Source organism: Papio anubis, chromosome 4 (genome assembly GCF_008728515.1).
Source record: "Papio anubis isolate 15944 chromosome 4, Panubis1.0, whole genome shotgun sequence".
Classification (NCBI taxonomy): Eukaryota; Metazoa; Chordata; class Mammalia; order Primates; family Cercopithecidae; genus Papio; species Papio anubis.
The window spans coordinates 174,369,419-174,392,599 of record NC_044979.1 but is presented as its reverse complement, the minus strand read 5'-3'; the positions used below and the strand labels follow the sequence as shown (position 1 = coordinate 174,392,599).

The following is a 23,181-nucleotide window of genomic DNA, read 5'->3' as shown; positions in this document are numbered from 1 at the left end:
CACAAAGACATAACGATCTTAAATGTGTAAGCACACAATAAATGGAGCAAAAACTGAAGAACTGGGAAGAATGGGTAAATCAACAATTATAGTTGGAAATTTCTGCATTCTTTTCCTAATAACTTATAGAAGTAAACAGAAACTCAGCAACACTATCTACCAAATAATGAATAACACTATTTACCAACTTGACTAGTTGATGTAAATATGTCCATATAATAGCAACAGAATGTTCACTCTTTTCCAGTGCACATGGAACATTTGCCAAGATAGACCTTGTGCTGAGCCAAAGACCAAGCCTCAACAAATTTAAAAGAATTGAAATCATAGAAAGTTTATGTTCTGCCTATAATAGAATTTAATAAGAAGTCAACAACAGAAGAATCTGGAAAGTCCCCAAATATGTGGAAATTAAACAGCATACTTCTAAATCACCCATGGGTCAAAGCAGAAATAGCAAGGAGGATTAAAAATATTTTGAACTAACTAAGAACAAAAACACAGCATATTAAAATAGGTAAGATCTGGCTAAAAACAGATCAAAACTTTCACTTCAAGATGCTAGAAAAGAAAAAGAAGCATATTAAATCCAAAATAGGAAAAAGGAAACAATAAACATAAAAGCAGACATGAATTAAATTTACAAAACTAAAAAAATGAATGAAACCCACAACAAGTTCTTTGGGGAAAAATTAATAAAATTTAAAAACCTAATTAGACTTATGCAGTAAAAAAGAGAAAAGACACAAATTCCCAAATCAGGAATGAAAGTGACACATCACTACAGATCATATAGACTTTAAGAGGATAATAAGAAAATATTATGAACAACTTTATTCTGACTACTTTGACAACTTAAATGAAATAATTCTTTGTTACAGTGTTACTTTGCATTGGAGAGAATGTTTTTATTCTCAGGTGATAGATGCAAAAATATTTCAAGTACAGCTCACTTTCAAATGGGTCAGCCAAATGTCGATGATTGTTGAATCTAAGTGGTGAGTATACAGATGTTCCTCATATTCATCTTTTATCTTTTTTTTTATATTTGAACATTTTTGGAATACAAAGTTGGAAAAAATAAATCATGCACAAAAAATTGCCAGAAGAGCGGCTGCCATTCAAGATGAGTCATTTGAAACAGGGCTTATGATGGGAAGAATAGTGTCATGATCTTTCAACCACGAGATCAGGGTTTGTGACCTTCTTTTTGTTTCAGGTTAAAGCTTCTTGGTGACGTGACAGTCTGTGGAAACTCCCACAGGACAAATGCAGAAAGTAAGGACCTAGATCACTGGATGGTCAATGTTGCCCCTTGCACTAGCAGCAAAGGCCTATAAAATTTTTTTGAGTAGCTTTATCTAGTTGTCCAGTTACTGGGAATAACTCGTAAAATCCCCTAGAAAGTCAACAGCATTGGGGCTTGCTTTGTAAACAGAGACCTGACCTACTTAATTCTTCCCAGAGGTTGGAAAAAGAGGCTTGACTCACACAGACATGAAACCTTGGCTTAATTGGACACTAATTACTCATAAGAGATCTGTTTACCCAAACTTCCCGTAGACCAAGCTCAGTATAAAATGAGAGCATGCATAAAGAAGCAAGATATTTAGAGGAAAATGTCACAAATACATTTATCAGTCCCAAAAGTCCTTTTTTTCCCTCAGAAGTGATGTTACTAATTGTACAAAAATAAACAATACAGGAGTTGATAAATTCCACATTTAAGGGCTGAGAATAGTGTCCCTACATTTCAAAGAAGCTGTATATTTGGAAATGAATACAACTGAAAGTAAGGATAATTGGCATTCTAAAGCCAATTGGATAACTTGGATGAACAAGCAGAATTTGCCATATTTTGATACGTCTCTTTGTGATTAAAGTATCTAAAGGAAAAATTGCTACAAATTCTATTACTGAACAAGAAAAAAAGGCCTGATGTTGTGAATTTCCTTTTGGCCTTGGGTCCTGGCTGATGTTGGGCATCTGATGAGCTTCTCTGTCTCGAGTGAAGACTTAAGAGGGAGTGAAAAGTAGGAAGAGCATCAAAACTTCTTTGCAGGATGTAATTGAACCACTTACTACTTATTTTCTTATGATCCATTTATTCAACAAATGAAACATCTCAATTACTTGATGCTATCACAGACACTAGGTATAGTCTTAGAACAAATTGCTGTTTTTATACAGCTTGTATTATGGTTGATGTAGTAAAGTCAAAATTATTTAAATAAAGGAAGATATGGGGAAGACATTGAACATAGAAATCTGGGTTCTCATCCAAGCTTTGCTGCTAGCTTGTTGGGGAAACCTTGGGTGATGAGTTCGTTGACTCCTTCTGGATCTCAGCGTTCATCCATCAAGTGAGGGAACTTGACCAGATATTCAATAATGGCCCTTCCAGCCCCATCTTTATATGAAAGGGAAACCACAGTATGGGCCCATGGGGAAGATCATGGACTTTGGAGTCAAACATTTCTGGCTTGGTCAATTCTTTAATCTCTTGATATCGATCAACTCATGTAACTACTCTGAACCTCAGTTTCCTTGCTGCAAAATGAGATACTAATATTTACTCAAATAAGATAACAGGCAAAACAATCATGAGGGCTCCTGGCACATCACTGTGCATGGCTTTTGCTCCCTTGGGGAGCTTATAAATGAAAAAAAGATTTTACAATGCAAAGATAGTAATCATTTTGTTAGTGAAGCAACAAAATAATTGGGCAATTTCCTTTCAATGGCACCATCAACTGATGCCCAACCTAGAAAGCATTTGGCTAAGAATGGAAAAGGAATCTTTGCCCAGATCCTTCAATTTTGAGCATCGCTGGTCTGAAGGACTGGAATTTTATTTTTAATTCAAAAAACTTCCCAATGGCATATACATGAATTGGCAGACTAAATTTATGCTCCTTTTGAAAACTGTGTCCATTCCAAAAAGTCAGGATATTTTCACTCAGCCTGGCCTAGGCAGTGGGACTCCCCAAGGGTACAAGCAGAGCCACAGTGCTCTGGGCTGGGCTGCCACACTGTCGTGCTGGGGCAAAGATGGCAGCAGACAGCTCTCGGGTAACAGCAGAAAGCTCTTGTCACAAGAGTGATCTCATCTCTTAGGGGACCATGGTAGAAACACAGGGCAAAAGCTATAGGAGTGGTCCAACATAATAACTATGTTTTTTTTTTTTTTTAAATTTTCAAAGCGTGATAAATGATTAAGAATATAAAACTGGAATTTAGAACTTACAGAGAATGTGTATGAATACATTAAAAAAAACCCCTAATTTAAAAATGGGCAGAAGTCTTGAGCAGACACATTACAATTCAGCAGGGGTCACCAAATTAAAGCCTCACCAGCAAAATCCACCCTCTCATCCCAGCCTGTTTTTATAAATAAGCTGTGTTGGAACACAGCCAATCCCATTCATTCACACATTGCCCTTGGCTGTTTTTGCTTGACAACAGCATAGTTGAGTAGTGGGGACAAGACCATATGACCTCCAAAGCCAGAGATATTAACTATCAGGCCCTTTACAGAGTGATTCACAGAGACCGCCATAATAGAGGAAAATACAAGGGCCAATAGCAGATAAGAAGGTGCCCAGCATTAGAGCCAACAGGAAAATGCAAATTACACCCACAGTAAGATACCATTATGCATGCCTTAGAAAGGCTAAAATTAAAAGGATTGACAACAACAAGTGTTAGCAATGGTGGGCAACAGCGAGAGCTCTCATACACTGATGGCTGAAGTGTAAATTGATTCAGTTTTGGAAAACAGCTTGGCAGTGTCTACTACAGTTAAACATACATACATATCTCCATGCCCCAGAAATTCCTGGGCATATTCTCAAAAGAAACGAGGGCTGTGGCCACCAAGAGACATGTATGAGAAATGTCCTAGCACCTTTATATATCATAGTCCCAAACAGAAAACAACAAATACCTATCCACATTAGGATGGACTAAATAAATTGGGGCATATGCACTCAGTGGAATAGTATATAGCGATGAAAAAAATAAATCGTTGCCCCATGCAAAGATGTTTTACAGACATAACATTAAGCAGAAGAAAGCAGATCTCAAGAAGGCCACGTTGTATGATTTCAATCTATGTGAAGCTCAATAACACGTGGTACTAGAAGTTGTAATAGGAGTTACCTGTAGGACCAGAGATCTGTATTGAAAGAGAAGGAACGTCAGGAAGTCTGTGGGGCCTGGGAATGTCTGAGATGTTGCTCTGGGAGGCGGTTACATGGCTGTAGACATATGTAAGATGTTATTGAATGGTGTACCTGAGATTGGAGCGCCTACAATAGAAGGTACAGTATTATATCTCAGTGAAAAAGAGAAAACATTAAAGAAGAAAAAGACCGTGGATCATTTTGGACTTGAACCTTATGCAGTAGTGGCTACTACAGACTCATGTCTCAACTACAATTCAAACTGCAATACCTTTTAAGCTTTGTGTTGAAAAGAATGAATATTTGGGAATGTAATTCTGCATTTGTGATAAAGTCCTTCATAATAACAGATTCAGAGTGAAGGAGACTACAGTTTCCCCTGGTGCCCTGCCCCTGTCTCTGATGGGTGCATGTTTTTTGGGACATCTACCAGAGGGAATTAATGCCCCAGGCTAATGCCACTCTGTGCTCAACTCATGTCAGGTGGCTGGGGGGCAGGTAATCCAGAGCCTTCCTGCTTCCCCAGTGAGGGATGCACAGGAGGAAGCGCCCTCCAAAGGGCCGGCCTGTCCCATGGATTGTCGAGGAGGAGGACAACACAAAGGCAAGATCATTTCTCAGTGAGCCCATGCCTGGCCTTGCAGAGCAAATACTGGGGATCAGGCGTCATGCCTCCAACAGGCAAGTGGCCCCACGCCCATGAGCCACAGGATTCTGGGGATGTGGAATTGCAGCTGCCCTGTGGGTTTTCTCAATGAAGTAAATACTTCCTCTGAGGAAATTTGGGTCCTCTACCTCTCAGTCAGTTGCTTCTTGACTGGTCCACACGTGCTGGAATTCTGGGTTCAATTGGATCACACTATCGTGGAGGGCTGGAGCCACATCAGAAATGTCCCCGTAGCTCCCGCCTCCACCACTACAGGCCTGTAACACTGCTCGCTCTAAGTGGTTAGTTAACACAGTGCATGAATGGTCTGGTCCAAGAATGCCTTTTCCAGTTGTGTTTGACTTACAGCCATCTCTGTTCTCACTATGGAGAGAGGAGAGGAGCTTCATAGAGGTGAAGTCAGTGGAAGATCCTCCAACCCTCCTTTGAACACACCTGCAACAAGGAAACCTGCCTGATTTCCCCACCTTTCCTCCCTCCTGTCTTGTGGCAGAGCAGTCTCCCTGCAGCTGACTTAGAGCAAACCAAACACAACTGGACCTGTTTTCACCGAGCAACTTGCAGTGTTTTGCCCAGATTCCAGCAATGAAGTCAATATCATTGGATGGGTTCATGATGCGTGCATTTGTTCATACCAGGGAATTCCCTGGAAGGTTACTTGTAAAATAACTATCTAACGGCGGAATTAATTTGCATTCTTTTTCTTATTAGTTCTGTCTCCTTAAAAATATGGAGAATGGCTATCAGATGTACATAACTTTTTCTTTTAATGGCAGGTTCAGGCTAATTGGATTCCAGCTTTGAGGTTTTGTAATGGCTGTATTTTGAAGTGTTTATGTGGCCCTGTGTGCGTTTCCTGTGGCTGACTTAGTAAGCACCACAAATGGCGTGGCTTAAAACACCAGAAATGTATTCTCTCACAGTTCTGGAGGTCAGAAGTGTGAAATCCAGAAGTCGGCAAGATTGGCTCCTTCTAGTAGCTTCTATGCCTCTAAGCTCCTGGTAGTTGCTGCAGTCCTTGGCATTCCTCGGCTTGTAGCTGCATCCCTCCAACCTCTGCGTTGGCCTTCACATGGCTTCTTCCCTGTGCGTCTCTGTGTCTCTGTTTTCTTTCCTTATAGAGTACACAAGTCATTGGATTTAGGGCCCACTTTGATTCAGAATGATGTTTTACTAACTCATTACATCTGTAAAGACCCTTTTTCCAAATAAGGTCCCATTCCGAGGATCCAGGAAGGCCATGGATTTTGGAGTGATAACTCTGAAACCCAGTCCAAGCACCACGCATCCAATGCTCATTTCCATCAGCCCACTCTTTGCCAGTGGGTAGAGAGATCTGCCTGTGACCACATGATAGGAAGTGGATGGATGTCAGGCGTTATATTCTGGAAGGAGAGTGTCTGGATCAAGTGATGAGGAGGAGAATGAAGGCTGGAGAGCTGGTTGCCATAGTGACTCCTTCTTCACTCTCCAGGGCTCTCCCAGCTTCCATAAAATCCTGTTCCTCCTGCCATAGGCTTGGATTATTCCTAAGTCAACATGCTGTACTTACAGGGCCCTGTGAGTGGCCAGCCGCCTTCCCTCCTCACTTGATAGTTTGGGGACCAAGGATGTGGCAGCTCTGGAGGGGGTTAGGACAGGGCTGTCTTTCAAGGAGGGTGAAGATCACATGAGTCCCAGCTGAAGGAGGGGACTTGATTTGTTATTCTAGCTATGGGTAGAAGACCGGCTGGAGCCTGACTCAACATACAACAGCTCACATAGCTTTGTTGGGGCTTAGCCTTCAGTGGTAAGGCAAGAGTACTCACTGGAGTTTTATGTCAACTGATGGCGAGGCCTTTAACATATTTAACTAATACGTTATGGAACCTGAAGAACTAGGTGAGGGCTTTGCTCTGAAAACCGCACCTGGAGACTTCACCTAGGGCATTTTCTATGGGAATATTTAGGTGGAACGGTCTAGTCTATGGCTAGGCAGTCCTGGGCACTCTTGCAAGTCTCAAATTTCACAACCACTGTTCCCCTTTTTCTCCTCCAGAGAGTTAACTGAGATAGCTTGGTGCTAACTTTGCCAAGGGAAAAATGTATTTTTTTAAAATCCTCAGGCAATTTTAATAATAAATCTTAATAGATGGGGTGAGAGCTGCCTTTATCTCATACAGAGAATATAATGGTGCTAGACTAAGTAGAGATTTTATTTCAGCTTAAAGATTCTGTTTGATGTCTAAAATTACATGTTTAGGTGGCATGGGGAACAGGACTGTTCTTTAGCATCAGTTTCACAATTACTTTAATCTACTAGGTTTCATTCACCTTATAAATCGAAATTTCATCAGCAGTGGGAACAGAAAAGGATATTCACGTATAAAGCCAGCCACAAATTGGCTGTGATTGAAACGAATGATACAATTACAGCAATGAGTGTTTGCAACGGTCGATGATCAGGTACCAGTGTGGGATGAAACGGCAGAGAAGTGGTGCTTGTGGGTGACGTGAGACTCCATTGATCTGTTGAATTGGGTGCCTCTTCCTCCGGCATCACTGACAATTCTTGACTGGGCCCAAAGATGGGGGTGGGTTACACTCTGGGCCAATTTCGTCTCCTCTCTCTGACATGCTGAGGCCCATGGATTCCGTGAACAAGTGTGGGCTGTTTGTTCAAACCTTGAGAAAGCTCAAGGGGAGATGTCTCCTAGGGAGTGGCAGCTCCTTCCAGTTTCTGGGATGGGAGATTCTCCCTGCTTATGGGACCCCAGAGCCCCAGGCTCTGGATCTTCTCCCAGGAGAAGCCTGCAGTGGGCCTGATGACCCATTGCCAAGGCTGAGCCTTCAACTCTGTCCCTGAGAAGGCTTAGAAGTAGGGCAAAAGCCATGCACTCCTCTACAGCCCCACAGAGAGAGTATCAGGACAATGGAAAGGGAGTGACCCCCCAGAGGGAGAACGCCTTGTGGACTCACACAGAGGAAGTTTGTTATGACTTTGATACTTGGAAGGCATGAGCCCAGTTGTAGCTGTGAGCTGTCTGACCTTATTTGTTCCGATGGACTCCACTTGTGACTCTGAACAGAGCATTCTATTGAAGACAGTTTGCACATCAGCAGGATTATCATATAATATACCAATAAGATTCTTCCTCCTGAAAGTGGCGGAAACTCAGATCAAACTGGCTTAAGCTTCTAAGGGGACTCATTGACTTGGGTAATTGACCAGATTAGGGTATGGGGCTTTATGGAGAGCTGGATCCAGAGTCTCAGATGCTATCAGGATTCTGTCTCTTTCTTTTAGCTCTACTACTTTCTCTGTGATAGGCTAGTTCTCCAAAAGGATCAAGACGGCCACTGGGGCCCAGGATTACAGGATTCTTTGTGCTTGGGATCTTACGGAATCCTGGACCTGCTTGGGTCACATGCCCACCCCTGTGCTGAGGAGTTGGAAGTCATTTTCACGTTGAGGAGGGCATCCCCAGGAAAACAAAGAAGGGGGCAGAAATGCAGGGTGGGCTCAACACCAGGCCTATGCTACCGAATGTTAGGAGACCAGCCTTCCTGAAGTGACATGTTAAGTGGACACCAAGCGAAAGCCTGTGATAGTGACCAGCAGCAGTTGGAGGAGGGCTGGGTGTGGTGGCTCACGCCTGTAATACCAGCACTTTGGGAGGCCGAGGTAGGTGGGTCACTTGAGCGCAGGAGTTTGAGACCAGTCTAGGCGACATCGTGAGACCACATCTCTACTAAAAAAAATAAAGAAAAATGAGCTGCGTGTGATAGTGTGTATTCATCATCACTGCTGTGAAGAACTCCTGAGACTGGGTAATTTATGAAGAAAAGGGGTTTAATTAACTCACAGTTCCATAGGCTGTACAGGAAAGATGACTGAGAGGCTTCAGGAAACTTACAATCATGACAGAAGGTGAAGGAGAAGCAAGGACCTTCCTCACAAGGTGGCAGGAGACAGGGAGCGGGGGGGAAGTGTCACACACTTTTAAACCATCAGATCTCATGAGAACTCACTCACTATCACAAAAATAGCAAGAGAGAAATCTGCCCCCATGATCCAGTCACCTCCCACCAGGCCCTTCCCGTAACATTGGGAATTACAATTCAACGTGAGATTTGGGTGGGGACACAGAGCCAAACTGCACCACAGTGCGTGCCTATAGTCCCAGCTACTTGGGAGGCTGAGGCAGGAGGATCATTTGAGCCTGGCAGTTCAAGGCCACATTGCATTCCAGCATCCTGGGTGACAGAGCGAGACCCTGGATTTTTCAAAAAAAAAAATAATAATAATAATAAAAAATAATAATAATAAAAGAAAATAAAAATTGGAGGAAAAAAATTTAATAGCAGAAAAAATAACAGTCTCCATACTGACAGCCTCACAACTCAGAGAACTTGAAAAATGTTGTGTAGATAATGGCAATAAAGGACTGGCAGGTCCCTGTGCACTGGTGAATACAGAGCCTTCTTGAGGCTGTACCCTTCAGCTTCGTTCGGAATTTGACATTTTAAAAAACACTCCACCCACAGGTTTCCTTTGAGAGACTAAAGTATCTTTGAACTTAATATTCAGGTAAATAAAGAGACCACTTGGGAGAAAATTACCTCCTCTGAGAAGCTTGTCACTTAACACTTGTTCCTTAGGAGAACTGCAAAAAAAGTCAGTAAAATGGCAGAACTTTTCTCTGACATTTAAAGCTTTCCACGTGGTTTGCCACTGAGAACAAGGTGTATGTTCTTTTCAATTGCCTAAATCTTGCTGCCCCAGCTGGGAACTTTGCTGCAGAATCCAGAGAAGTGACTCTTCAGGGTCTGCGAATGAACTTGGATGGAAAAAAATACATTTTTATTTTTACTAATTTCCAACAGATATCAAGCATTTTATTGAACTATTGAATGGAAGCAACAGATTACACAGATTACAGCAGCATTAACAGGACCTGGGATATCATCAGCAATCAAAATCATGGATATTTCATAGCACAAGAACATTGTTTCAGAATCTCAAAGTGCTCCTCCTACTCAACATGACTTTGAAATTGCAGTAGTTGTTAGACCTGCCACTGCAGTTTAATATATGATGTGTTTAGAAAGAGGCACATGCATTAATCTTCCACAATTATAACTCTGTATGCATTTCAATGTAATTGGTTTCCTTTGTCATCTTCTGAATTTTGTGTATTTAAAAATATTATTCTGATGTTAAGAATACACAACAAAGAAAGGATAGAATTTTCAATAAATGGTGTTGGGGAAATTGGATATCCATATACAAAAAATAAAAATAAAATTGGATTCTTATCTTAAACCCTATACAAAATTAACTCAAAATGGATAAAGACATAGACCTGAAACTTTAAAATTCCTAGAAGAAAACATAGGGGATGACATTGGTCTGGGCAATAACTTTTTGGATATGACCCTAAAAGTACAAGCAACAAAAGCAAAAATAGACAAACACAATTATATCAAACTAAAAAAGCTTTCACACAGTAAAGAAAGCAATCGACAGAGTGAAGAGACAACTTACAGAATGCAAGGATATATCTGTAAACCATACAGCTGAGAAGGATTTAATATCTAAAATATACAAGGAACTCAACTCAATAGCAAAAACAACAGCAACAAACCAAAACCAACTCACATATAACTCAGTTAACAACGGGCAAAAGATCTGAATAAATATTTCTCAAAGGAAGATATACGAATGACCAACAGGTATATGAAAAGATGCTCTACGCCACTAATCATCAGGAAAATACAAATTAAAATCACAATGAGATATCACCTCACACCTGCTAGAATGGCTATTATCAAAAAGATAAGTGATAACAAATGTTGGCAAGGCTATGTAGAAAATGGGACCCTTGTACACTGTTGATGGGAATGTAGATTGCTAAATCATTATGAAAAACAGTATGGAAATTCATCAAGATACTAAAAATAGAACTATCATATGATCCAGCAGCCCCACTTCTGGGCATATATTTAAAGGAAATGAAATCAGTATCTTGAAGGGGTATCTGGATTCATTTGTTTATTGCGGCATTATTCACAATAGCCAAGATATGGAATCAACCTTAGTGCTTAGTGTCCATTGATGGATGAATGGATAAAGAAAATGTGATACACACACACGCACGCATGCACACACATGGATATTATTCAGTCTTTAACAAGAAGAAGATTCTGCCATTTGCAACAACATGGGTGGATCTGGAGGACATTATGCTAAGTGAAAGCAAGCCAGACACAGAAAAACAAGCACTGCACAGCATGATCTCACTCATATGTGGACTCTAAGAAGGTTGGGCTCAGAAACAGAGCAGAAGGCTGGTTACCAGAGGTGACAGTAGGGATGAGAGTGTGAAATTAGGAGATGCTGGATAAAGGGTACCGACTTTTAGGTATAAAAATAATAAGGTCCTCAAAACTAACGTACGGCAAAGTGACTGTTAATAACATATTTTAGACTTGAAAATTGCTAAGAGAGTAGATCTTCAGTATTCTCAGCACAAAAAAAGGTTGAACTGTGTGACATGATAGATAACATTAATTAGCTGGATTGTGGTCATCATTTCACAATGGATATATGCATCAGAGCTTCATGGTGTACATCTTAAATATATTCCATTTCTATTTTTTCAATTATAACTCAACCTAGAAAAAAGTAAAAATAATATCACTCTGAAAAGTGGTCTGCAGGTTTCACTACTGTTGAAGGGGGCTGTGGCACTTCCTAGATGCTGGGCTGTATTCTATGGTTTTCCATATATTATTAAGTGAATCCTCACAGTCACATTATGAGGTGGGTATTAATAATTAAGATGAAAAAAACTGAGGGTCACAGAGTAGATAAATTCCCCAAGGGGTAAAGCCAGTAAGTGGCATAGTTGGCACTGAAATCTAGAAATCCAAGCCCCTAAGCTTTCTGCACCTCTCCTTGATGAGGTAGCAACCTTGTCATGGTCCAGTGAGAGGGCCACGGCCAGCCCTGTCCCAAGCCCAGTGCTTCCTTCCCCCAGTGCTTCCTTCCTCGAGTGTTCCCTTTCCCCAGTGATGTTCAGAAAGAGTCCCAAAGTGAGCAGATGCCCCAGGGCCTACTGAGGGGCCCCAAGGCACACTCAAGAGGAAACTGCTATTGCAAGAACAAAGGAAATCCACCAGGGGCTGTGCAGGGTTTCCTTTCCCCAAACTTTTACTTTCTGTGATCACTTAAAGAACATTTAACTTACCCAGAGACAAATCTCAGGTAAATTTTTTAAAGGTATCATCAGAAATTTCCCAACAACAAAGAGAAAACGTAGTGTTCTAGGTTAGTAATAATAAAATCTGTTTCTTACAGTGAGGGGGTGATATTTTCTCTTTCCGTGAAACCTCTCCATCCCCTGTTGATGATAGAGAACTCAATCCAACAAGACGGTTTTTTTTCTTCATTTTTCTTTTTTTTTTTTCAAATTGAAAAGTAGAAATTGTACATATTTATGGTGTGCAACATGATGTTTTGATATTTGTGTACATTTTGGAATGGCTAAATCAAGCTTTTTAACATATGCATTACCTCATATACTTATTTTTGGAGTGAGAACACTTAAAACTCTGCCTTTCTAGAAATTTTCCAGTGTGTAGTATATTATTATTAACTGTAGTTTCATTATGTATAATAGATCTCTTGAACTTATTCTTCCTGTCTAACTGGAATTTTGTGTCCGTTGACCATCATCTCCTCAATCCTCCAACCTCTACCTTCTGGCAGCCACCATTCTATTCCTTGTTTCTATGAGTCCTACTTTTTTCGATTCCACATATAAGTGAGATTATGCAGTATTTATCTTTCTGTGTCTGGCTTATTTCACTTAGCCTAATGCCCTCCAGCTTCAGCCATGTTGTCACAAATGACAGAACTTACTTCTTTTAAAGAGCCCTCACACTCTTGCTCTCTCAAGCTATCTTGCCCTTCTGCCTTCTGCCATGGGATGAGTAGCAAAAAGGCCCTCACCAGATGCAGCCCCTTGACCTTGGACTTCCCAGCCTCTAGAACCATAAGAAATAAATTTTTCTAAATAAATTAGCATGAGGGCTAATTTAATCCATTTCTTTATCCATTCATCCATTAATGGATACTTAAGTTGATTCCATATCTTGGCTATTGTGAATAATGCTGCAATGAACATGAAAGTATAGATATCTCTTCAAGCTACCAGTTTTATTTCCTTTAAATATATACCCAGAAATTAAATTGCTGGATCATATGGTAGTTCTATTTTTAATTCCTTAAGAAATCTCCATATTGTTTTCCATAATGGTTGTATTAATCTATATCCCCACCAACAGTGTACAAGGGTTCCATTTTCTACACAGCCTTGCCAACATCTGTTATCTTTCATCTTTTTGATACTAGTCATTTTAACAGATGTGAAGTGATATTAATATCTTATTGTGATTTTAATTTGCATTTCTCTGATGATCAGTGATGTTGAATATCTTTTCATATACCCATTGGCCACTCGTATGTCTTTTTTGAGAAATATTTATTCAGATCCTTTGACCATTTCAACTGAGTTATATTTGGGTATTTTTGTTTGTTTGTTTTTGTTTTTGCTATTGAGTTGTTTGAGTTCCCTGTATATTTTGGATATTAACTTTTTATCAGATGTGTGATTTGCAAATATATTCTCCCATACAATATGTTGTTTCTTCACTCTATGGTCATTTCCTTTGCTGTGTGGAAGCTTTTTTGGTTTGATTGAATTTCATTTGTGCATTTTTATTTATTTATTTATTTATTTTTGTATTTTGAGATGCAGTCTTGCTCTGTTGCCCAGGTTGGAGTGCAGTGGTGCAATCTTGGCTCACTGCAACCTCCCACTCCCGGGTTCAAGTATTCTCCTGCCTCAGCCTCCTGAGTAGCTGAGATTACAAGTGCCCACCACCACGCCCAGCTAATTTTTGTATTTTTAGTAGAGACGGAGTTTCACCATGTAGGTCAGGCTGGTCTTGAACTCCTGACCTCATGATCCACCTGCCTCAGCCTCCCAAAGTGCTGGGATTACAGGCATGAGCCACTGTGCCTGGTTGCATTTTTAGTTTTGGGTTTATATCCAAAAATTCATTGCCCAGACCAATGTCATAGAGCTTTTTCTCTATGTTTTCTTCCAGTATTTATAAGGTTCTAGGTCTTATATTCAAGTCTCTTATCTACTGTGAGTGGATTTTTGTGTGTCATGTGAGATAAGGGTCTAATTTTATTTATTTGCATCCGGATATCCAATGTTTTCAGCACCATTTACTGAAGGACTGTTCTTTCCCTATTGTATGTTCTTGGAATCTTTGTCAAAGCTCAATTGACCATAAATTCATGAATTAATTTCTGGGCTGTTTATTCAGCTCCACTTGTCTGTGTCTGTTTTGTGGTAGTTTTATGCTGTTTAGATTACTATAGCTTTGTAATAGATTTTAAAATCAGGTAGTGTAACGCCTCTAGCTTTGTTCTTTTTGCTCAAGATTTCTTTGGCCATTCATGGTCTTTTGTGGTTCCATACACATTTTAGGATTGTTTTTTTCCATTTATGTTTAAAAATGTCATTGGAATTTTGATAGGATTGTATGTGACTCTTAGATCACTTTGGACAGTATCGACATTTTAACAATATTAAATCTTCCAATTCTTTTTTTTTTTTTTGAGTCGGAGCCTTGCTCTGTTGCCAAAGTTGGAGTGCAGTGGCATGATCTTGGCTCACTGCAACCTCTGCCCCCGGGGTTCAAGCAATTCTCTACCTGGGATTACAGGCATCTGCCACCACAGGTGGCAGGGTAATTTTTTGTATTTTTAGTAGAGACTGGGTTTCACCATCTTCGCCAGGCTGGTCTTGAACTCCTGACCTCGTGTAACACCTGCCTCGGTCTCCCAAAGTGCTGGGATTATAGGCCTGAGCCACTGCATGCACCCAGCCTTAAATCTTCCAATTCTTCAACACAGAGTATCTTTCTGTTTATTTGTGTCTTCTTCAACTTCTTTCATTCATGTTTTATAGTTTTCAGTGTACAGATCTTTCATTAACTTGGTTAAATTTATATCTAAGTAATTTTGGGGGGAGGTGCTACTGTAAATGGGATTGTTTTCTTGATTTCTTTTTCAGATAGCTAATTGTTCTTATATAGAAATGCTACCGATTTTTGCATATTGATTTTGTATCCTGCAATATTATTGAATTTATTAGTTCTACCAGTTCTTTGGTAGAGTCTTTAGGATATTTTATATATTAAATCATGTTGTCTGCAAATAGAGACAATGTAACTTTTTCCTTTCCAATTCAAATGCGTTTTATTTATGTCTCTTCTAGTTGCTCTGGCTAGAACATCCAGAACTATGTTTAATAGAAGTGGTAAGAGTAGACATCCTTGTCTTCTTATTGATCTTAAAGGAAAAGATCCCAACTTGTCACTGTAGAGTGTGATGTTAGTTATGAGCTTTTTATATGTAGCCTTTATTGTATTGAGGTACATTCCTTCTATATCTCACCTATTGGGACTTTTCACCATGAAAAATTTGGAACTTTGTCTGGTGACTTTTCTATATCTCTTGAGATGATCACATGGTTTTCATCCTTCTTTCTTTTAATGTAGTGTATCACATTTATTGATTTAATTATGTGAAGCCATCTTTGTCTCCTAGGAATAAATCCCTCATTAGTCCTTAAACTGGAAAATCTTAGCTCACAGTTAAAGGTCAGAAGGACTGTCAGTAAATAGTCAGTGGCTCAGAAAGGATTTAAATTCAAGGTTGACTTCAATATTAGGGAAAGATTTCTCATTGCAGAAGGCTCTACTTTCCTGAAAGATTATAGAAACTACCAGGAAAACCTTGAGTCATGCTGGGGAATGCTAAATTTTCTTCCCTTCCCCTTTCCTTTGTTTCCATTTCCCTTGCCTTTCCTCCCCACCCCCAGTACATCCTCAGTCTCCCAGCATGTTCCTCTCTCCTTTGAAACTCCTCTCCCTGAATTAGGTATTCACAGAGTTCATTTGAAAGAATTAATTAAATGTTACATAAAAGTTAAAACCAACCAAAAAGAGATGAGTAAAATATTCACCTCACCTGAATTTTTCAATGAAAAACCCAGAGCACAGTTTTCACGGGGTTTAGTAAGCAGATTTGTAAGGGTTCCAGGTCAGGGCAAATATTCAGGTACCACCATGTGCCTGGGACCCAGTAACATACTTAGTCTATGTGCAACTGGTACTCAGTCTATGTGCAACTGGTACTCAGTCTATGTGCAACTGAGTTGGGCAGTGAAAGTTGATTGAGGTGGGAAGAGCATCTTGTGTTGTTATAATAGAATATCACAGACTGGGTCATTTATAAATTAAAAAAAATTATTTCTTATGGTTCTGGAGGCTGGGAAGTCCAAGGTCAAGGGGCTGCATCTGGTGAGGACCTTCTTGCTACTCATCCCATGGCAGAAGGCAGAAGGACAAGAGGGTTTGGGAGAGCAAGAGCTTGAGGGCTGCACTTGCTTTTATAACAATTCCACTCTCACAATAACTAACAATTTTATAATTTTATAACAACTCCACTCTCACAGTAACTAACCTGCTCCCTCAATAATGACTGCTCCCTCAATAATGACCTAATCCCTTCATGAGGGCAGGGTTTCATGACCGGATCATCACTTACTAAGGCCCCACCTCTTAACGCTTGCACATTGGAGGTTCAATTTCTAACACTTGAACTTTGGAGGACACATTCAAACCATGGAGGAAAAGGAGAAAAAAAGGGGAAAAAGAGAAAGGAGGGACAGAGGAGGGAAAGAAAAGGGAGAGAGAAAGAGACAGGAAAGATAAAGAATGATAGAGGGGAGGCAAGCAGAGACAAAGATTGAACGAATTAGAGAAGAGGGAAAGGGGCCTGGGGTTTGCTTCTCTGTAAACGTGAGTTCAAGCCCTGTTCTAGCCTCACCAGCTTTCTGAATCTGATTTACTTCTCAACTATAGACTAAGGACCACACACAAACCCCAGAGAATTAAGGAATGCCAAGGGTGGCTTGTAGAGCACAGAGCCAGGCCCGGCCCTCCACAGGCACTCAATGAATACACATGCAAGTGGCATAGGGCCTGGCATCACTCTGTCACCAAGAGACGCTATTCACTTGGGCTTAGAGGATGGAGTCCTCCTCCATGTCTTAGTCACAAATGCTTCTGCTGAAAACTGCTCCTGTTCTCCAACCACTCTTTCCTCTGGAACCATAGTGGTCCTTTTGGATCAGAGAACACAGGTGCCACCACCAAGGAGCTGCAGTCGCCGCCACCAAGAAGCTGTAGCAACAGAGACCAGCGTGGTGGTACTGTGAGGACCCAAGAAAACCCAGCTGCGAGCCAGGAGCTTTCCTCCCTGAAGCTTTCAACACAGAGTCCGTGGCCCTCTCCCGTGGGAATTGATTCACAGCCCTGTCATTTCATCTCATTCCTCATGGACTCTCAGCATCTTTAGAATGACCTGAACATTGTGGAGGGAGTCCAGAATCCCTACCCCTGGGCTCTGAGGCAATGCCTTGGGTTTTGTATTTTCCCTTTTCTAATAATGGCAACAACAACAACAACAAAAACTCCAGCTCAATCCATTCCCCTCCTAGCTCTCTCTTCCCTGGTATCTTCACTTGCACAGCTTAAAAACTGTAAATAGTAAGGCCCTTTTCCAAACATCCTTTGGTATTCTGTGCCTGACCCTGAAAACAAGGCCACCATCTTCCAGGTGGGAGCGGCCTGTGAGATTATAACCTCAGTCCTCTTTCCTAATAACCAGCTGCTGTGACCTACCTTGCCTGTGTGGCCCCATCCTTTGATTGACATGCTGGTTGGGGTGGAAGGTGAAGAGTCTGCCATGTTACAACCATAGAAGGAGAGTGAGCGGTCCCCAGACCAGTGCCTGGGGCAGAACATCTTTTCCTTGTGACTCACCCAGACTCATGAGGGTTCCAGCAATAACTGGACAGCAGGTAGGCCCTGGATGGCCAAGGAGGAGACAGGCTCTTCACACAGACACCCTCAGGGTGGATGCTGAAACCTGTGAGTAGGCTGGGGTGGGGGAGACGCCCACGTCAGAACACCTGGGAGAGGCTATATTTAAAAGGGAACTTCCCTGCTGCTTGTGTGGGTATGGCCTAATATTAAGATGTTTTATGACTCCAGATTAGCTAAGAAAGGGGAACTAGAGAGAGGCAGTGATTAACCCTCCCACAGAAGAGCACAGGACGGGGGAGAGCAGATCTTGATCACACAGTGGCTTCTCCATGGACCCCAACATATCCCTCCATGTAGATAGAGAGGGGTCAGAGCAGCAGTGCAGGGTCTGCCCAACCCCTGAGGAGCCCGGTTACACCCTGCAAGTTCAACAGAGGGCCTTTCTGGCACTGGTTTGTGTTGCTGGGAGGAGTGCAAAATGCACAGGACCCAGGGCCTACCCTTTGGGTGGAGTAGGTGAACAGCACAGGCAGGCGACATTATCACATCAGACAGACCAGAAATGTGTCCTGGGAGGTAGGGCCTGTGTGCTGGGAGCCATGGGGAGCCTATATCCCTCTCTCAGGGCTTTCCCCATGGGGGCCTCGGAAGCTGCAGTGCTTGTCATATGCAGTGGCATAAGAAAGAGTCACATCGAGACCTAGTCCATGACATTCCTCAGGGGCCCCTGAGTGGATTTCACAAGGAAAAGCTCTTTTAAAGCCCAGCCCTAAGCACATGTGTTTCTCCCAAGGAAGGGACATGCTTCAGCCCTGATCTTGTTTCCCTTGTTCTTGGCCCAGAAAGCTTGGCCTTAGCTGGGGACTCAACTTTGTGAACTGTTGAAGTCCCATGGCCCACGGGGTACTTTCTAAGCCCCTCCCGGCCCAGCCTGCTCCTGGGTCCTCTTGGCCCTGACCCCTTGTACATTCACATTTCCAGTTTTCAGTTTTCCGGTGCAGTGTGCGCCTTCTTGTGCGCCACCTTGGGTCTGCGGTGGAAGGAGGTAGAGGGTGACGGTGTGCACATCCGTCTGTCTTTTCTAGTCGGAGGTGTCCTAGTGTCTCCATTCATTGGACTCTCAGTGTCCCCAGATGGAGTCTTGTCTCAAAGTCCTCCAGGAGAAGACACAAGCAGGATCAGATGCCGCAGACACACAGTTATGAAAAGAGCCCAGCTGGCCAGCAGGGGATGGGTCAGTGGGGCTCCTCCCACACTGGAACACTCTGTAAGCTTCAATGCAACTGCTTAAAAATGCAAAGCAGTTTTTGTGGGTTGGCTGGTTTGCATATTGGGTGCACGTGTCTGTGGTAAAAGTCTAAAGCCACGTGTTTCCTGGTGGTTAAGAACACAGGCTCTAACATTCTATAGCCTGGATTGGAACTCTGGCTGCTTAGCTGTGTGGCCTTCAAGTTACTTAATGTCTTGGTGCCTCCATGCCCTCATCTGTAAAATGAGGATAACGATGACCATTTCATGGGGGAGGAGGGGACTGTGAGAGCTGAAAGCCACAGTCCCTGAAAGATTACTTAGAGTGTGGGTAGCATGAAGGAAGACAGCAACATATTCAGCTGTTATTATTGTTACTCTTATCATAGATGGCCACAATGAACATAATGTGTAATAACAGTTACCTCTGGGGGGCAGGCAGAGAAAGGGAGATGGGACTTTAGCAAGAATCACAGGAACTGTCCATTTTATTGTTGGTGATTCCTGTTTTCCTAGATGCTGAAGTAAATATGCATCCCACTAAGATTGGGTAAACCTGAGTGGTGCGGATATGTTTATCTTATTTATTTTCATATCCGTGTTTGAGATACCTGATAGCAGAAAAATAAAGTTGCGGGGGGGAAGGAAACAGAAAAGAACAAAAACCCCAAACCATTGCATTGGTCTTGAAGATCTTTTTTTTTTTTTTTTTTTTTTAAATTTTATTTATTATTATTATACTTTAAGTTCTAGGGTACATGTGCATAACGTGCAGGTTTGTTACATATGTATACTTGTGCCATGTTGCTGTGCTGCACCCATCAACTCGTCATTTACATCAGGTATAACTCCCAATGCAATCCCTCCCCCCTCCCCCCTCCCCATGATAGGCCCCGGTGTGTGATGTTCCCCTTCCTGAGTCCAAGTGATCTCATTGTTCAGTTCCCACCTATGAGGAGAACACGGTGTTTGGTTTTCAGTTCTGTGATAGTTTGCTAAGAATGATGGTTTCCAGCTGCATCCATGTCCCTACAAAGGACACAAACTCATCCTTTTTATGGCTGCATAGTATTCGGGTATATGTGCCACATTTTCTTAATCCAATCTGTCACTGATGGACATTTGGGCTGATTCCAGTCTTGCTATTAGAATAGGTGCTGCAATAAACACAATGCGGTGCATGTGTCTTTATATAAGTATACTTATAATCCTTTGGGTATATACCCAGCAATGGGATGGCTGGGTCATGGTACATCTAGTTCTAGATCCTTGAGGAATCACACTGTTTTCCATAATGGTTGAACTAGTTTACAGTCCCACCAACAGTGTAAAGTGTTCCTATTTCTCCACATCCTCTCCAGCACCTGTTGTTTTCTGACTTTTTAATGATTGCCATTCTAACTGGTGTGAGATGGTATCTCATTGTGGTTTTGATTTGCATTTGATGGCCAGTGATGAGCATTTTTTTCATGTGTCTGTTGGCTGTATGAATGTCTTCTTTGAGAAATGTCTGTTCATATCCTTTGCCCACTTTTGATGGGGTTGTTTGTTTTTTCTTGTAAATTTGTTTGAGTTCTTTGTAGGTTCTGGATATTGGGGCCCTTTGTCAGATGAGTAGATTGCAAAAATTTTCTCCCATTCTGTGGCTGCCTGTTCACTTGATGGTAGTTTCTTTTGCTGTGCAGAAGCTCTTTAGTTTAACAATGAGATCCCATTTGTCAATTCTTTTTGGCTTTTGCTGCCATTGCTTTTGGTGTTTCAAGATGAAGTTCTTTGCCCATGCCTATGTCCTGAATGGTACTACCTAGGTTTTCCTCTAGGATTTTATGGTATTAGGTCTAACATTTAAGTCTCTAATCCATCTTGAATTAATTTTCGATAAGGGAGTAAGAAAGGATCCAGTTTCAGCTTTCTACTTTATGGCTAGCCAATTTTCCCAGCACTATTTATTAAATAGGGAATCCTTTCCCATTTCTTCTTTTTGTTTTCTCAGGTTTGTCACAAAGATCAGATGGCTGTAGATGTGTGGTATTATTTCTGAGGACTCTGTTCTGTTCCATTGGTCTATATCTCTGTTTTGGCACCAGTACTCATGCTGTTTTGGTTACTGTAGCCTTGTAGTATAGTTTGAAGTCAGGTAGCGTGATGCCTCCAGCTTTGTTCTTTTGACTTAGGATTGTCTTGGAGATGCGGTCTTGAAGATCTTATAGGTAGGTCTAAGACAGAAAGAAGTGGAAGGGGTGGCCATGGAAACTCCTCCCAAAGACAGGCTCTTCCCAGCCAACCAATCAGATGAGCAGCAGCCCGGCTGGTCACACCCTCCTGTGTGATGTCACGGCTGCCCAGGCCGTCTCCCTGTCCCTGCTGGAGGACACCTGGAGGGCACCCAGAGACGTGGCATCCGCCTCTCAGGGTAGGGGGCCATTGCCCCAGTGTCCTGCCTGATTGTATCCCAGACTCCTCCGGCCGCCTTGGGAATAATGGGATTCCTTTACCCCTCCCCTGAAACCCACAGCTTTCTTCAGGGAAGTTATAGGGGAAACTACACACATGCAAATTTCGAGTATTTAGAATCACCTTGGTCGTGCCTTGGAGGGAGGGAGAGACCTTTCTTAGTGTGTTTTCTAGTGCGCCCGTGCAGCTCTGTGCTGGTGAAATGCAGGGACCCACAGGGGACGAGAACAAATAACCATCCGTGAGGCTTGGGTGGGAGGCAGGGGTGGCCATAGGAATGTGAGGGTAAAGAGCAGGGATGGCATGTGGGGCAGTGGGGCCCAGGGGAGAGCGGTGTCCCAGGTTCATCTGAATCAGCTCTGTGGGTGACAGAGTATGACCACCTTGAGCTGACATGTGGAGCTGCTATGGTCTCAACATTTGTGTCCTCCGGAATCCATGTGTTGAAACCTAATCTCCAATGCAATAGTTTCAACAGGTAGAGCCCTTGGGAGGTGATTAGGTCATGAGGTCTCTGGGGTTAGAGATAAGATCAGTGCTCTTATAAATGAGGCCTGGGGAGCATGTTCACCCTCTGCCAGGTGAGGACACATGGATAGTGTGGTCCCTGAGAGGTGGTCTCTCAGCACATGCTGAATCGGCTGGCACTTTGGTCTTGTACTTTCCAGACTCCAGAACTGTGACCTTATAACTTTGAATCTTTATAAGTTACTCATTTGAAGGTATTTTGTTATAGTAACTGGGACTACGAAGCTCACTCTCTCAGGTGCTGACCTAAACGCAGTCTAAGCATGAGCTCGTTTCCTCTTCCTGTCACCCCGTAAGGCACCCTCTCTTACCAGCTCCTCCCTTGTTCAGATGAAGGTAGAAAGGTTTAGAGGTTAAGTCTGTTGCCTTGGAGGCTCCACAGGTCTATATTGTTTCCCAGTGAACACGGGGTTGAGTTTCTTGGTTTACTTTGGAGGAAAGTGTGTGCTCAGAGTGGATTGTTCCAGATGGACCAGGTCACTTGGGTCACACTGTGACTGCCAACCATCCCCCCCAGCCCCACTCCTCCTTCCCTGCCTCCAGGGCGTGTGCAGGTGCTAACCCTGTCCAAACTCACACTCCCTCCTGTGAACATCCCTGCAGAGGAAGGCCCAGCACCTCCAAACTCTTGGTCTCCCAGCTCTTGTAGCAGCCCTTGGTTTACATTGAAATGATCTCTAGGTTGAAAGACAGGAATTCCTTTTTTGTCTTTCTTCAGACACAGAAGTCCAAGCCCCCCTCCCCAGCGATGGACCCCACAGATGACTCCCTGCAGGCATCAGGTGATTGTTTAGTGAATACACACAGGGAGCAGAGAACCCAGAAGTGTGGGGAAGACCAGATGTCCACAGGTGGGGCCGTGCCTTAAAGAATAAACAATGCCTGACTGTCATTCAAATGCTATTTATTTGCTTGACCCAGAGGTGTTTTTGAATACTCATCTAAACGAGGCAGTGCATTAGGCACTGGACCTCACCAGTTCCAGTCTCCCTGAGTGTTTGATCAGTGACCCCTACGTGAGAAAGACAGTTTGGGGAAGAAAAACAGACAAGTGAAACTAACAAATTACTGAGTCTTACTGTCCAACCTTATTTCTGAAAAGACACTGCTGCCCCACATGCCAAGGGTGTTTTCCATCTGTAG

The 23,181-nt window shown here is 42.3% G+C and overlaps 1 long non-coding RNA gene and 1 pseudogene across 2 annotated transcripts; both read left to right on the top strand.

The window, feature by feature from the left end:
• The first annotated feature begins 650 nt into the window (after window positions 1-650).
• LOC110742766 lies at window positions 651-8,742 on the top strand (annotated as a pseudogene). The gene has a single exon (XR_002520814.2). The product of XR_002520814.2 is annotated as an uncharacterized LOC110742766 (transcript).
• Window positions 8,743-21,164: 12,422 nt separating this feature from the next.
• On the top strand, window positions 21,165-22,930 carry LOC110742767. Its single transcript, XR_002520815.2, has 2 exons — window positions 21,165-21,469; window positions 22,757-22,930. It is a non-coding gene; the product is annotated as an uncharacterized LOC110742767 (long non-coding RNA).
• Window positions 22,931-23,181: the final 251 nt, after the last annotated feature.